The sequence below is a fragment of the Mustela putorius genome, unplaced genomic scaffold (genome assembly GCF_011764305.1).
Source record: "Mustela putorius furo isolate JIRA1106 unplaced genomic scaffold, ASM1176430v1.1 tig00003942_pilon_pilon_pilon, whole genome shotgun sequence".
Taxonomy (NCBI): domain Eukaryota; kingdom Metazoa; phylum Chordata; class Mammalia; order Carnivora; family Mustelidae; genus Mustela; species Mustela putorius.
The window spans coordinates 14454872-14468572 of NW_025422087.1; the positions used below are offsets into that span (position 1 = coordinate 14454872).

At 57.6% G+C, this 13701-nt stretch overlaps 1 long non-coding RNA gene across 1 annotated transcript; it reads left to right on the forward strand.

The window, feature by feature from the left end:
- The first annotated feature begins 2028 nt into the window (after positions 1-2028).
- On the forward strand, positions 2029-8698 carry LOC123389036. Its single transcript, XR_006603570.1, has 3 exons — positions 2029-2551; positions 8260-8380; positions 8553-8698. It is a non-coding gene; the product is annotated as an uncharacterized LOC123389036 (long non-coding RNA).
- Positions 8699-13701: the final 5003 nt, after the last annotated feature.

A 13701-nucleotide genomic window follows, 5' to 3' on the forward strand; every position in this document is an offset into this window, starting at 1 on the left:
CGAGCTCTTCTCTCAGCTCAGCCGCTGCTGGTGCGGGGCCAGGGTAGTAGTGTTCATATTTCTTTCAAAGAGCCCATCAGGACTCCTGGTGGGCTCCATCGGTGAAGCGTCTGCTTTGGGTTCAGGTCATGATCCCGGACTCCTGGGATGGAGTCCCACTTCAGGCTCCTCTCCCTCTCCCTCTGGGTGGCTCAGTTGGTTAAGCGGCTACCTTCGGCTCGGGTCATGATCCCAGCGTCCTGGAATCGAGTCCCACATCGGGCTCCTTGCTTGGCGGGGAGCCTGCTTCTCCCTCTGCCTCTGCCTGCCACTCTGTCTGCCTGTGCTTGCTCTCGCTTCTCTCTCTATGACAAATAAATAAAATAAAAAATCTTTTAAAAATAAATAAGGGGCGCCTGGGTGGCTCAGTGGGTTAAGCCGCTGCCTTCGGCTCAGGTCATGATCTCAGGGTCCTGGGATCGAGTCCCGCATCGGGCTGTCTGCTCAGCAGAGAGCCTGCTTCCCTCTCTCTCTCTCTGCCTGCCTCTCCATCTACTTGTGATTTCTCTCTGTCAAATAAATAAAAATCTTAAAAAAAAAAAAAAAGTTTAAAAATAAATAAATAATAAAAATCTTTAAAAAATGAGAGAGAGGTTTCTCTTTTTTTCCATTTTATTTTTTTTTATTTTTTTCATCATTAAAAAAAATTTATAAACATATAATGTATTTTTGAGAGAGTGGTTTCTAATCGGCAGGCAAGAATGGTGGAGCAGGGGCTTGCCTCACGAGCTCGCTGTGGATGGACACACAAGGCAGGCTCACACGTGAGGACAGAAGTCCACGTGTCTGGGCCCCCCAGCTCAGGAGCCCTTCCAGAACCTCCTGGTGGTGAGCCCACAAAACCGAAAGCAGAGGGGCCGGGAGCTCTTCCGCTGTTTGTCAGGCACCTGAACAAGCGCAGAGAGAATAAAACAACATCTGAGCCCTTTGTTTTCTGTTTCAAGTTTTTAAACAGGAAGAACAGGAACAGGAAGAAATAACAGGAGGGAAAAAGGCTCCATTGGCAAGAGAATTACCCAGCAGGGCCTGGGGCACCTCTTTAATTCCAAGGCTCCCTGGCTGGAGGAGGGGTGGGCCCCCATCAGGGTGACCGTGAACCCGCAGAGCCCCGGGGTGGGGGGAGGGGCCGCTGTCGGGGTGCACCGGTTGGGCTCCGCCGGGGGGGGGGGGGGGGGGGGGGGCGGCAGAAGGGCCCCCCTTGGCCAACAGACCTCCCATGTCATTGTTTTAGTGGCCTTTGTGTCCCTGGCCTGGGATAGGCCAATAAAGATGTGTTGGGTGGATAAGGAACAAACACATGCCGGGACAAAAAAGCCTGAGAAAGAGTGAGAAAGGAGAAAGAGGAGGCAAATGCGCCCCCCCCCCGCCGGGAGGCTGGGCCTTGCTTCGATGACACAGACATACCAGCTCAGCGAGGAATGAGGAACGGGACAGTGAGCGACCGCCCAAGTCACTGCGCATCGCCTTGCCTGGGAAGGGGTGATGGAGACCTGGCGGAGGGCAGGGCAGCCCAGAGAAGTGCTCGGGTGGAGGCAGGCAGGTGCCTTCACAGAGATACTCGGGCCCGGAGACCGAGCAGGGACTGAAGGGATCGCAGGGACACGGGAGCCACCTTCGCCCACACCTGCCCACCGTCCCCATGCAGGAGGAACGCTGGGCCTCAGAAAGGTGCCAGGGACCGGGAGACCAGCCAGCCACGGCTCAAGCCCCGCCTGGGTCCCAAAGAGACGTGATGGGCTTCAGACACGCTTCTGTGGTTCCCTGAGATCCACGATGTGTGGATCTGGGCCCGCGCTCTGCCCTCTGGGCTCCGGGAGGAGCCCCGCTGGCGCAGCGGGTGGGTGGGTGGCAGGCCCGGCTGAGAGCTGACTGCAGGGGTGGGGAGGCCTCGCTCTGACCTCACTTCCTGGGGTGTAAGGTCGTTGCAGGCCCTGCACGTGAGCAGGAAGTGGGCAGGGCCCGCCGTTTTGCCTGGTGGTTCATGAAAGAAGAAACAGACAAGTCATAACCTCTGCGGTTTGGTTTATGTTGCAACATGGAAACCAGGAAGTTCTCTTAGCGGAGGCTGAGGTGCCAACCTCGGGGGGGCCGGGGCTTGTCTGCTGGAGGCCGAGAGGGGGGCCGGCCTTTGTCCTGCACGGGAAGCAGCAGGTCCTGGCACAGAAACGTGCCCCCAAACGTAACCATGTCATCACAATGGGCCCATCAGACATAGTTTACAAGAACGGTATTTTTTTTTTTAACACAAAAGGAGTTTGTTTCTCTCTAAAAACCGACGGCCCCTCCCTGAGCTTGACACAAGTCAGAAGCAGCTAGAGTCAGTGGGTGACGGGAGCAGGGAACACACTGACGCCCTTGGGTGGGGTCACAGGGCGTCCCAGCGGGCAGAGCCAACCTGGCCTTCTACATCTGTGGATCTGGTGGGTCTTGAAACCCTGTTGGCCTCAGATAGATGGTCAGGAGTCCCCACCTGGATAAGCAAGTGCTCACTGCCAGAAAGTTCCACCTGCAGGTAGGCCCGGGAAGCCATGGGGAGGGGCCAGAATTTCAGCAGTGATTTGCCGGTTAAGGACAGAAGTACCGATGCTTGGTGACCTGAAGCATCGTAGCGGAGCCGCAGGAGGACACAGCCTCTGACATTCCCACTGGAGGCCCGCCCCCCCCCCCCCCCCCCCCCAGGCTCAGGCTCCCAAGGCTTCAGGGACCACGGGGAGTGAGGAAGCCAGCCTCTCTGCAGCTCTGGCCACGGGCCACCTGTCCGAGCAGGACTGGGAGTGGTCTGTCTGCTCATCGTCGGTCAATGCTGCTCCTCCTGAGTGTCACCTTGTTCCAAAAGACGAGACCCTATTAACCACATTTCCAAGTGCACCCCAACATGGCCCTCACTGCTGCTGCCATGTCCCCGGCGCCCCAGGAACATTGGGGGGCACCCCCAGGGTGATCATCAGAAGCACTTGGATCTTCATTTGGGGTTTAAAATAAATACGCATTTCCTGGGGCAGGGAGGCAGCCGGAAGTCCCAGTAGGTGGGGCTCTCAGGGTCTGGGGCAGGTGGGCTCCAGAGGCCACAAGGGGAGCTCCACCAAGGGCCAGCTGCCTCTACCCAGCTGTCGGGGTGTGTCCCGAAACCTGGTCCTCTGGCTCTGTTTGGCTTCTGAGAACAAGGACACCTGTCAGGGCGGGGGGTGCTGGGGGTGTGGCACGATCACACAAGGCCCCATGTCCTCCCAGAAGGACGACGCCCTGTTCATGGGGTGAGGGGGAAGTTTTCACACGGCGGGAGGGGAGGACATCTGCAGAGACCCGTAGTCCCCGGCCTTCGGCTGCTGCTGAAGGGGCCTCCTGGTGGAGCTGGGGAGCGAGTCCCAAGTCCTGCCCAGAGAGGAGCAGGTATTTCTGTCCCGGGGCCCTTGCTGTCCCCCAGGGGCCCCCACCTGGGCTGCACTTGACTTGGGAGGACATCCTGACCAGCAGTTCCTGCCGTGTTTGGGAAAAGGCCCCTTCCCAGGTACAGACCCTGTAAATTAAAAGGTTCATGTCAGAGACACTTTTAATAATGCCAGATGTTGTTGCCAGCAAGACAATACGTTACAGTCGGCATCCTTGAGGGACGGCATGGCAGGCTCTCGGCCCAGTCCTGACGTCCTGAGCCTGCGGTGAGCCCACTGCCCTTGGGACACCAGGGAAGGGGATCACAGGTTCTTGTAGGTCGATGGTGGACAAAGGTCCCCTCATTCAGGCCAGTTTGTTCGAGCACCTGGCGCTGGGGAACAGCCTGGCTATGGCCAAGTGGGAGAGAGCAACAGGATAGCGGGCTACAAAGGGACCCAGCAGACAGGGGAGGCCAGTCCCTGAGAGCAGGACCTCTGGCTGCCTGAGCCTCCCTCTTGTGCAAAATAGAGAGAAAACAAAGGAAAATAAAACAGTTCCGGGGGGCAGGAGGCCTGGAGCAGGTTGGATCTCTGTGCCCACCCCTCTCCCAGAGTCCTGGCCTGGTTGTCCATGGTGCCTTGAGCAGGATTCAGGGCATCGGGGCAGACTCCTAGCATAGCAGCACCCAGAAGGGGAACCCTGAGACTGCCCACCTCTCCGCCCTTCACTGGCTTCATCCCCCTCCCCACCCCTCTGTGCACTCAACTCTAGTCACTCCAGCTTCCTTGCTATGGGCTTCTACCTCAGGGCCTTTGCACATGCTGCCCTCTCTGCTAGAACAGTTCGCAGACACTGTGTGGCTCTCTCCCTCTCTTTGTCAGGTCTTGCCACCATGTCACCATCTTGGTAAGACCTTTCTTGACCACTCTGTTAAAAAACACAGCTCACCACCAACCCCGGACTTCCTTTCCTTTCCTCTTCAGCACTTTGCATCAGACACATATGTCACTCCTTTCACCTTCCTCTGCTGTCTGGACCTAGAAGAAGAGCTCCCACAGGGCAGGTGGGTTGTCTGTTTTCCCACCCCTAGAGCAGTGCCAGGGGGCATAGCAGGGGCTCCCTAAATTCTAGGGGAGAGAATGGCTATAGAGACTCGGCTTGGTAGAAGAAGCCACAGACTGCCCCTTCCTTCACAAGGACAGAGGTGTCTGTGGGGTAATCGGATGCCCCGTGAACGGCAGCGTGGCAACAGGAGCGTCCCCTTGACACCCACTGGCAGCCAAGCCCCTGCGCAGGCGGGTTACCTCCTTCCACAAGGACCGAGCAACTTCACCAGGTGGCCCTCTGGAGATGAGCCTTTGAGACTCTGTGTTCTGGCAGAACCTAGCTCCTGGAAGCTTCATTTAACTTTTCAGAAAACTTTCTAAGAACCATGCTTGTCAGAAACCCTCGGACTTTGCTGTGTCGCCACCTGTCAGACTTGGTCGGGGAGAACAGGAGACCCAGTGGGCGGCTGGGAGAGGATGCCAGGCAGAGCCCCAGGCGCACGTTCCCTCCGGGGTCCAGGAGCTCGGTGCAGGCTTCCGGTGCCACATGGCGCGTGGTGCCCCATGTGTGTCCATGACAGGTGTGTGCCCCCCACCCCGCACCCTACCAGGAAGGCGGGCTCAGTGCCTGCTCCAGCCAACTGGGTCCCTTACAAGGATGAGACAGGGCACCATGGGTGCCAGAGGGGTGCAGGGCAGCCCAGGGGATGGACCTTGTCCTCTGCAGCCTCGATTTCCTTAATCAGTACAATAAAAATGCGCTTCTCCCACCCATGTTGGGCGCAGCCTGATTCACAGCAGCCATCATTCATGACGTGCCCATGGACAGGCAAGCAGACGAACAAGATGTGGCTTACTGCATGTCTCCGACGGAACATTCTGCAGTCTTACAGAAGGAAATCCCGACACCTGCTACCCTGTGGACGAGCCTGGAGGGCATTACGCCAAGTGCAGGAAGCAGCCACAAGAAGCCAAATGCATCATTCCCTTCTCTGAGGTCCCTAGAATAGCCAAATTCATAGAAACAGAAAGTGGACTGGTAGGTGCCTGGGGTAAGGGGATGTGTACCAGGGACATTACTGCTGAATGATTGCACAGTCTGTGGTCTGAGAAGGTGGAATGTTCTGCTGATGGGCGCACAAAAATTTGAATGTGCAAAATGCCTCCGAACTGGGCACCATACTTTTGTGTCTATTTCACCACCATACAATAATTTTTTAACTTCTAAAGTCAGCTGCTTGCGTGAATACGTGTCTGGGTGCATTCCGGCTACAGAATCCCTCGGCTGGGGCGCTGTGAGGTACTTACGTGAGGGAGGCGTATGATGTAGTGGGCAAGATCGTACGTTCTGGAGACACAGTTCCCACATGGAGACCCCCGGATTCTCGTCAGGCAGCCATGTAATCTTTGGAAAGTCAGCGCCTCCAGTGACACACAGCAAATCCTCCAGATAAGGGCTCACTCTTGTGAACTGTTGCAGTGTGGGCAGAAAAGCACGCCGGACTCTGCAGGGAAAGTTGCTCCCCACCAGGGATTAGGGGTCCGTGGTCTTACTAAAGCCAGCCTGTCAACGACCTGACATTTCCCACCTCGTGACTCAGCTGGAGTGATGGAGATGTCTGCGGAATAGTGCAAGTGTCTGCTGCCCCCACCCCAACCCACAGGCCACCCTTACAGCGAGTCTCGGGAGATCAGAACCAGACCAGTGTGCCAAGTGCTCCACACTCCACAGGGAATTACAAGAGGTCTTTAAGCAAAAGAGTGATCCAGTTGATTATCTTTTTATTCAAGAGACCCAGAAGAGTTCCCCCCAAATCCTGGAAAAGAACAGAGATGGTGGACTCACACTTTTTGATTTCCAAACTTACTCTCCATAGTAATCAAGGCTGTGTGGTACCAGCCACGGGATAGACATATAGATCTATGGGATGGAATCAAATCCAAAAATACACCCTCACACTGACAGTCCACGATTTTTGACAGGGGCACAGATACAATCCAATAGGGAAAGGACAGTCTTTGCAAGAAATGGTGCTGGGATACCTGGATATTCACATGCGAAAGAATGAAGTTAGACCCCTACCTCACACCATATAAAAAATTAGCTCCAAATGGAGCAAAGACCTAAGTGTAAGAACTGGAATGATGAATCTTAGAGGGAAATATATGCATAAATTTTGTGAGGTCGGATTGGGCAATGGTTTCTTAGATATGATACCAAGCGCATCAACAACCAAAGGAGAAACATAGCTAAACTGACTTCATCAAAATGAAAAGCTTTTGTACTTTCTAAAGGCCATTTAAGGACACTATCAAGAAGGTGAGAATAGAACCCTCAGAATGGGAAAACGTTTTCCAAACCAAGCATCTACTAACAGACTTGACTTAAAAATACACAAAGAACTCTTATAATTCAATAATAAGATGATTAACCTAATTTCAAAATGGGCAAAAGATCTGGACATATGTTTCTCCAAAGAAGATCTACCAAGGGCCAACAGGCATATGGAAAAATATAACATCAGCATCAAGAAAATGCGAATCAAAATCACCCAACTTCATACCTGCTAAGTAGAGAGGAAAGAAGGGATGGAGGAAGGAAAGAAAAGGAAAAGAAAGGGAAGGAAGGGGAGGGAAAGAGGGAGGAAGGAAGAGGCAGAGACAGAGAAATGCCAAGTGTGGACAAGGACGTGGAGAAAACGGACCCCTCGTGCTGCGTGCAGCGGGTTGTACAACAGTGCAGGCAAACACTTGTCCACAAATTTCACAGCCGTTTTCCTCACAACAGCCAACAGGCAGAAACAAGTCCTTTGGTGGAAACCAAGAGTCAGATGCTTAATGACTGAGCCCCCTGGGGGCCCCAGCTACTGTATTTTTTGAAGGTGTTCTCCAGCAGGACTGGAGTAGGGAAAGCAGGAGGGTAAGAGGACAGTAAGGAGGCTGTGGGGGTCATTCAGGGTGGAAACGACAAAGGTCAGGGTCCAGGCAGTGGCGGTGAGGGTGCAGGACTGGGGGTGGGGCCCAAGGATGGAGTCTACACCCCAGCCTGTCCACCTGCGGGGGCGGGGCTCAGGCTTACTGAGTACACCTGCGTGGGCGGGTCCGCGGAGTATCTCCTTTATTTCTTCTTCCCCATAACCCTGTAAGAAGGGCACAGGTTTTATGCCATGAGGCTGGGGCTTGGAGGGGTTCCGGGTTCCATCTCATCTAGGGTTCCCTCCTGCTCTCTCACGGGTCTCGGAATGTCTGCTGGGGGCTGGAGGGCAGGTGTGGGATGGCAGGGGGAGCCTGGGGGGCACGTGTGGGAGGGAGGTGGCAACCAAGGCCCCCTTTGGCTGTATTCAAACACATACAAACCCAACTGATCAAAGATACACAAATCGATCCCCTAAAAAGCAGCTCCCTGAGGAAAGCCTTCCTGTGGCTCCATAGGTCCCCCTCCCCGCACCCTCCAAGTGGGGCGCTGGGCTCTGGGGGAGCCATGTCCCCGCTGTCGGCCAGCCTCCTGCTCCCCTGTGGACCCCGAGCCTGCACAGGGTCCCTCTGTCCCCCCGCTCCCCGTCAGCACAGGGAACACGCAGTGGGCTAGACTGTGAGGACCTGGGGACCGGGCAGGCCACATCCTCGGGGCGCAGGGCTCGGGGAGGATGGGCCAACGGGGCAGGTGCGGTCGGGATGGAGCACAGGGGAGCGTGGGAGGGTGGGAGAGATCCGCCTACACCAAGGCCCTGGGATCCCGGTGGGCTGGGGCAGGGGGAACGGGGACTCGGGCAAGGACCAATAAAGTCTTATTGGAACACAGTCCCCCTGCCTTGCTCGACTCTGTGCACCTGACCTCCTGCAGACTGTGGACGGTCACTCACCCCTGAGCAAGAATGAGAGGACGAGGCCTGGCTGGCTGCGGGGACTCAGCAGGGCTGGAGGTATCGGGCGTGCGGCTGGGGGTCACCTCGGTGGGGCGGGTGCCGACCGGAGCCCAGGTGGTCAGGGCCCAGGGGGCTCAGCTGTGCCGGGAAGGCAGCTAGCAGCCTCCATTCGCCCTGGCCGCCTGAGGTACTGGGTTGGAGAGTCTGAGGATGTCATTCTGCTCCGCAGGAAAGGTGTGGAGAAGGGCAGGAGGAGGTGGAGACACGAGGACCCCGTATTTTTCCCTCACATTAAAAGGTCTGTTTTCAGTGAGTTGAAAACAGATCAAGCTTGACTGCTGGAATTTCTTCTTGGCTGAAAAATAAAAGACGTCATCTTGGGATTTGCTCATGTCTAAAAATTCTGAGCAATTTCTTTGTTCCCTTGCTAAGGCCTAGCCCCCGGAGGCTTGTCCGGACATCTGTCCAGACACAGGCCCCTGCCGGCGCGTCCACCCTGCATCCTGAAGGAGGAAGTGTCTTTGTGCTGTGAGGGCTGCCAGGCCAACGTGGAATCCCCTCAGGGTCCTGGGGCACAGCCGGGAGCGAGCCTGGGCCTTGGTTCTTCCAGAGGGAGGGTGCCCTTTGGGGGTGGGTCCGCAGAGCTTCTCCGGGCAGAGAATGAAGCAGGGCACCCCTGTGCCTGGCTGTGGCTGCCCAGAAACACCCCGTGGGGGGCATCTCGGAGCCCCTGGGGGGCTTAGGGAACAGAGGGATCCGAAGGCTTGGGGTTCCCCGTGAGCCCATGGAGTGGGAAGGGGTCCCCAGAAGCCGAACATGGGTGATCTCCCTCTGGGAAATGCAGGCTTAAAGTCAGATTTGTTTAGTTTAGGAAATGGTGTTTGCTACTTTCACATTTCAAGCATCACAGAGTGATTCTGTGGTTAGGTGAGTAATAGAGACACTGACTTTTACAATTAAAAAAAAAAAAAGGCAATTCCTTGGAATTGGAGGACGAGCAGCAGCACAGACCTAAAGGCAGCACAGCATCCGGCTCTCCTGCATTCCTCCCATCCCCCACGGTGGGACACCCTCCCAGGGCTTACATCACCAGGTCCTGCGGAGCCCTTGCCACGTGCCCAGCGCAGAGTGGACAAGTCTACCTGGGCTGTTTAGTCGTCACAACAACCTCTTGAGGTGCGCATTACTGTTGTTCCATCACCCCAGGTTTGCAGATGTGGGAGCAAGGCACAGAGAGGTTGAGTAACTCACCAGAGGTCACACAGCCAGGACCTGGAGAGCCAGGAATGTCTCCACCACTCACCTGTGCTGCCTCTGTCAGGAACTGGGTGCCCCCCTCCCTAACACCTGACAAGTCACCAGGGAGGACATGCAGGAAGAAGGCGGATGGGCCGCCAGCACACACCTGTTCATGTTCCAGTCTACACAATAACCCGTTTCCTCATCTCAACCACACCATACTCCCCTGAGGAAATCGAGCCCCAGTACATTAAGTGATAGTCCTGGGGCCTCTGCCTGGGGCCACAGCAGCTGCTGGGGACAGCTTTAGGAAGGTCTCATTTTTACCTTGGCCTTGGCAATCCCAGGGCCAGGGGGCGCCGGTGGGGGGGGGTGTTGTGGGGTAGAGGACCGGGGAGGGGAAGCTGCAGGCCCTATTGGTGCCAGGGCACCCAAGTCACATAAGCATCAACTTCATGCAAAGTCTTTCTGATCAAGCCCTGTGTCCCACTTCTTTGGGTCCTGATCCTGAAAGCCACCAGAGGAGAGGCATGGATCAAGGTCAAGATCTCCCTGGCCCAGGACCCCAGGACGGTAAACCACCTGCTGAGCCACCGGAACCGCTGCCCACTTCCTGCCCTAGTTCTATGCTAGGGTGGAGGCTGGCTCTGGGTCAGGGTGGAGGCTGGCGTGCAGCCTCCGGAAGGGGGCAGGGCAGGGCCACGGTGGCGCAGGACCGCGGAGAAGCTGTGCGCAGCCCTGGGGAACAGTATAGGGGCAGCACGGGGCAGGCTGGAGCCCCTTCCTCTCTGTTCCTGGAGGATGCTGGGGTAAAGAAAAGATGCTGCAGAGAGAGGACTGCAGGGCTGGGGAGAAGAGGCTTCTCAAGGTCAGAGGCCAGAACTGGCTGTCCCACCGGAGAAGAGGAGAAGGAGCTTTCTGGCCCCAAGGACGGCATGATTTGTGCCTTCTCTCTCTTGCTTATTCTTCCAAACCAGAAGAAAGGAACCAGCTCCAGCAAGGGACTTGTGTTCCACCTGCTGGCCCTTCCTGAGGGGAGGGGGCTGAGTGGTCGAAGGTGGGGATGATCTCATGGGCCCTGGGCCAGGAGACACTCCAGCCCGAAGCTAGGGTGAGAGACCCCTAACTGAGAAGGCACGGCCACTGGGAGTCGGCAGGAGCTTCTTCCAAACCATGTACTTGCTCCTTGGCTCCTTCCAGAAACACACAGAACTGAAAAGCAGGTGCCTTGCCATGGCCCAGAAGAGCTGCATGCTCCCCAGATGAGGCCCTGACCCCGGGAGGGGTTATTGGGCAGGAGGGGGCTTGCGCCAGGGGACCCCCGAGGGGCTGGCCAGCTCCACACCCCGAGCCCCTGAGACGGGGGGGCGTTGCAGGTTGGAGTTCCCAGGGGAAGCTGCTACCGCCATCCCCCTTCCCCCCAACCCCTAGCCCTGCCCCCTCCCCCACCCACCAGAAAGAAGGCAGGTCACCCGCTGGGGCTGCCTGGGCACCTGCAGGAGCATGCAGGGGCATTTCTGGGCCAGGAACAGACCCAAGCCCTTTCTTCTCCCATCTTTCCGTCCTGTGCCCCCGCTGCCTGCCCCAAGTGTTCGGGCATTCTGCCGGGTCCCCAGGGGATCACACACCTCATGCTTGGTGTGGCCTAGGGGCTCCTACCCAGGGAACTGCTCCCTGTGGGATCCAGAGTCCCTGTCCAGACCACGAGCCGCCCGCCCTTGATGCTGATAACTATGGCCATTTGGAGCTGGGGTGAGCCAGGGGTCGGTTTGTGCCCTCCCTGAACCCCTAGCCCCCGTGCCCCAGAGTGTGACCTCATTTGGAGAGTGGGTCTGTGAAACAAATAGCGAATAGCAAATTGGTCTCTCAGCCCTTGGCTCCTGACCCAGGCGGGGCTCTCAGAACACTTGCCATTTCCTGGGGGACAGGAGGGTGTCTTGTTCTAAGGAGGCGACTCTGAGTGGGCTCCCAGGTGGAGGCGGTCACAGGAGAGACCAAGCCACATTTAGGAGAAGGGCTGGAAATGGACTTAGTGAGCAGTCACGCCTACACGATGAGGCCTCCATAAAACCCCAGTAGTAGGTTCTGGAGGTGCGTGGAGGGTGGTACTCTGCCAGGGCCCGGAGCTCACATGGACCCTGCCCCACACACCGCTCCCTCTGCTCGTCCGTCACCTCCTGTAACAGACGGGGAAGCAAGTCAGTGCTTCTCTGCGTTCCCTGAGCCATTCCAGCCAATTAATCACCGCCCCCCAGGAAGGGGGTGTGGGATCCTCCCTGATTTGTGGGTCTGACGTGAAGGGCCATCTAGCAGGACTGAGCCCTGAGCGGCACAATGCCCGGGGTCGCCGGGGTCAGAATTGAGTTCTACCGCGGGACACACAGCTGGTGTCGCAGAATTGCTTGCTGGCAGGAAAACCCCACACCGTTGGGGACCAGAGGTGTCAGAAGTGAGATGCTGTGTATGAGTGGGAAAGGAGACACTCGGGGAAGAAACACAGCAGGGAGCTAAGCTGCTGTCTTCCCTTCTAGACCATCTTCAAGAGGTAGTCCAGGGGCAGGCGGTGAGGTCAGTGGGGTGGGCCGAATCCCATACCGCTGGTGTGCTCGTGGGAAGTGTGGGTTTGGGCGCAGACACAGAGGGAGGGAAGACGGAGACACAGACGAAGACCGCCATCGGTAGGAGCCCACCTGCCCTTCCAGCCTTGATCTTGGCCTTCCAGCCTCCCGACTGAGAGTGGGTTCAGACACCCCGTCAGGGGTACTTCGTCATGCAGACCCAGCTGACGAACTCAGGGCCCCTATGGGTTCTGCCCTCTCTCTCTGGGGACCCCCATCCCTCCGTTTACTCGGGGGGGGGGCGGTGCTCCACAAGGACATGTTGCTGGGGAACCTCAGGACACCTGGGCTTCTCGGATCCCTTCACTCTTGTCTGAGGCAGAGGCTTGTCTTGGCTTGGGACAGCTGCTGGTGCCCCCCCAAGGCGGGGACCCCACCCCGGGCTGGCCTCCAGGTAGGAGTGCACCTGCTGTTACACCAGCCTCGCCGAGGCATTTGGGACCCGGCTGCAAAAAGCTCCCTGGGAGCCCCGTGTGAGATTTTCAGGTTGTGTAGCCAAAGGAAAGAAGTCAGGCGTAAATAAGGCAGCATGAAGATGGGCATCCGTGTCTGCAGAGCTGGTCCGTGCCCCCAGCGCTGGGCGTGCTCTCTCTGTATATTCATGGCACCCCGCGCAGCACCTCACATGTAGAAGTTTCTCAGCACATGCATGGCCCTTCCGTCCCAGTCCGAGCTCAGAGGAAGGAGGTCACTGGCAGATTGGGAGGCAGCCTGCTCAGCGGTGGGCACTTGCAGCTGGCGTTTTCAACCCCAGGCTGGACGTCAGGAGCTCCTGATTCCCAACCAGCGGTCAGCTGGCAGCTGCCGCGTGACCTGGGGCGACTCCTGTTACCTGCTCCACACGTGGGAGCCCCCAGCACCCCCAAACCTGCAGCCAGCCCTTCCCACAGGCATAGCGGGGAAGAGGGGACAGACACCGGCGGACAGAGCGACCTGCGGTCAGCAGGTAGCCAGCACACTGGGCCTGGGCTGCGGGCAAGGACAGGCTGGAGGTGAGTGAGAGGCTCAGGTCCAACTCTGTCACCCTGACAAAGGCAGTGGCACTCCCCACCCACCTCTTCCTCTCCGAGCTGCCCCAGCCGGTCCCACAGAGGCTCCAACTCAAGCCATCTCTGCTGAATGTGAGACGAGAGGGGTGGGCCTGCCTGAGTCATCAGCCCAGTCTTTACTGGGGGTCTGGGGCTTGGACGCCTGGGAGAGCGCCCCTCTGCACTGGGACCGGGGGGGGGGCACCCAGGAGGGCTGTGAAGCCTGCAGCTCCCTCCCCGGGGCAGACCCCATGCTGAGTGGCCTCTCAGGGGAGCCCCGGGCTGTGAGGTCCGACCAGGCCACTGGGACCAACTGGAGACCAGGGGGAGGGTGGTCCGCCCCTGGATAACCTGAGGGGGGCATTGGTGGCTCCAGCTCTGGAGCCATGGTCAAGGTCATCTTGTTGGTCCCTCCAGCCAGTGACCGAAGGAGGCAAGGTTGGAGAGCCTGGGTCCAACAGTGCACAAGGGGAGGGTCATCCCCCAGCACCCA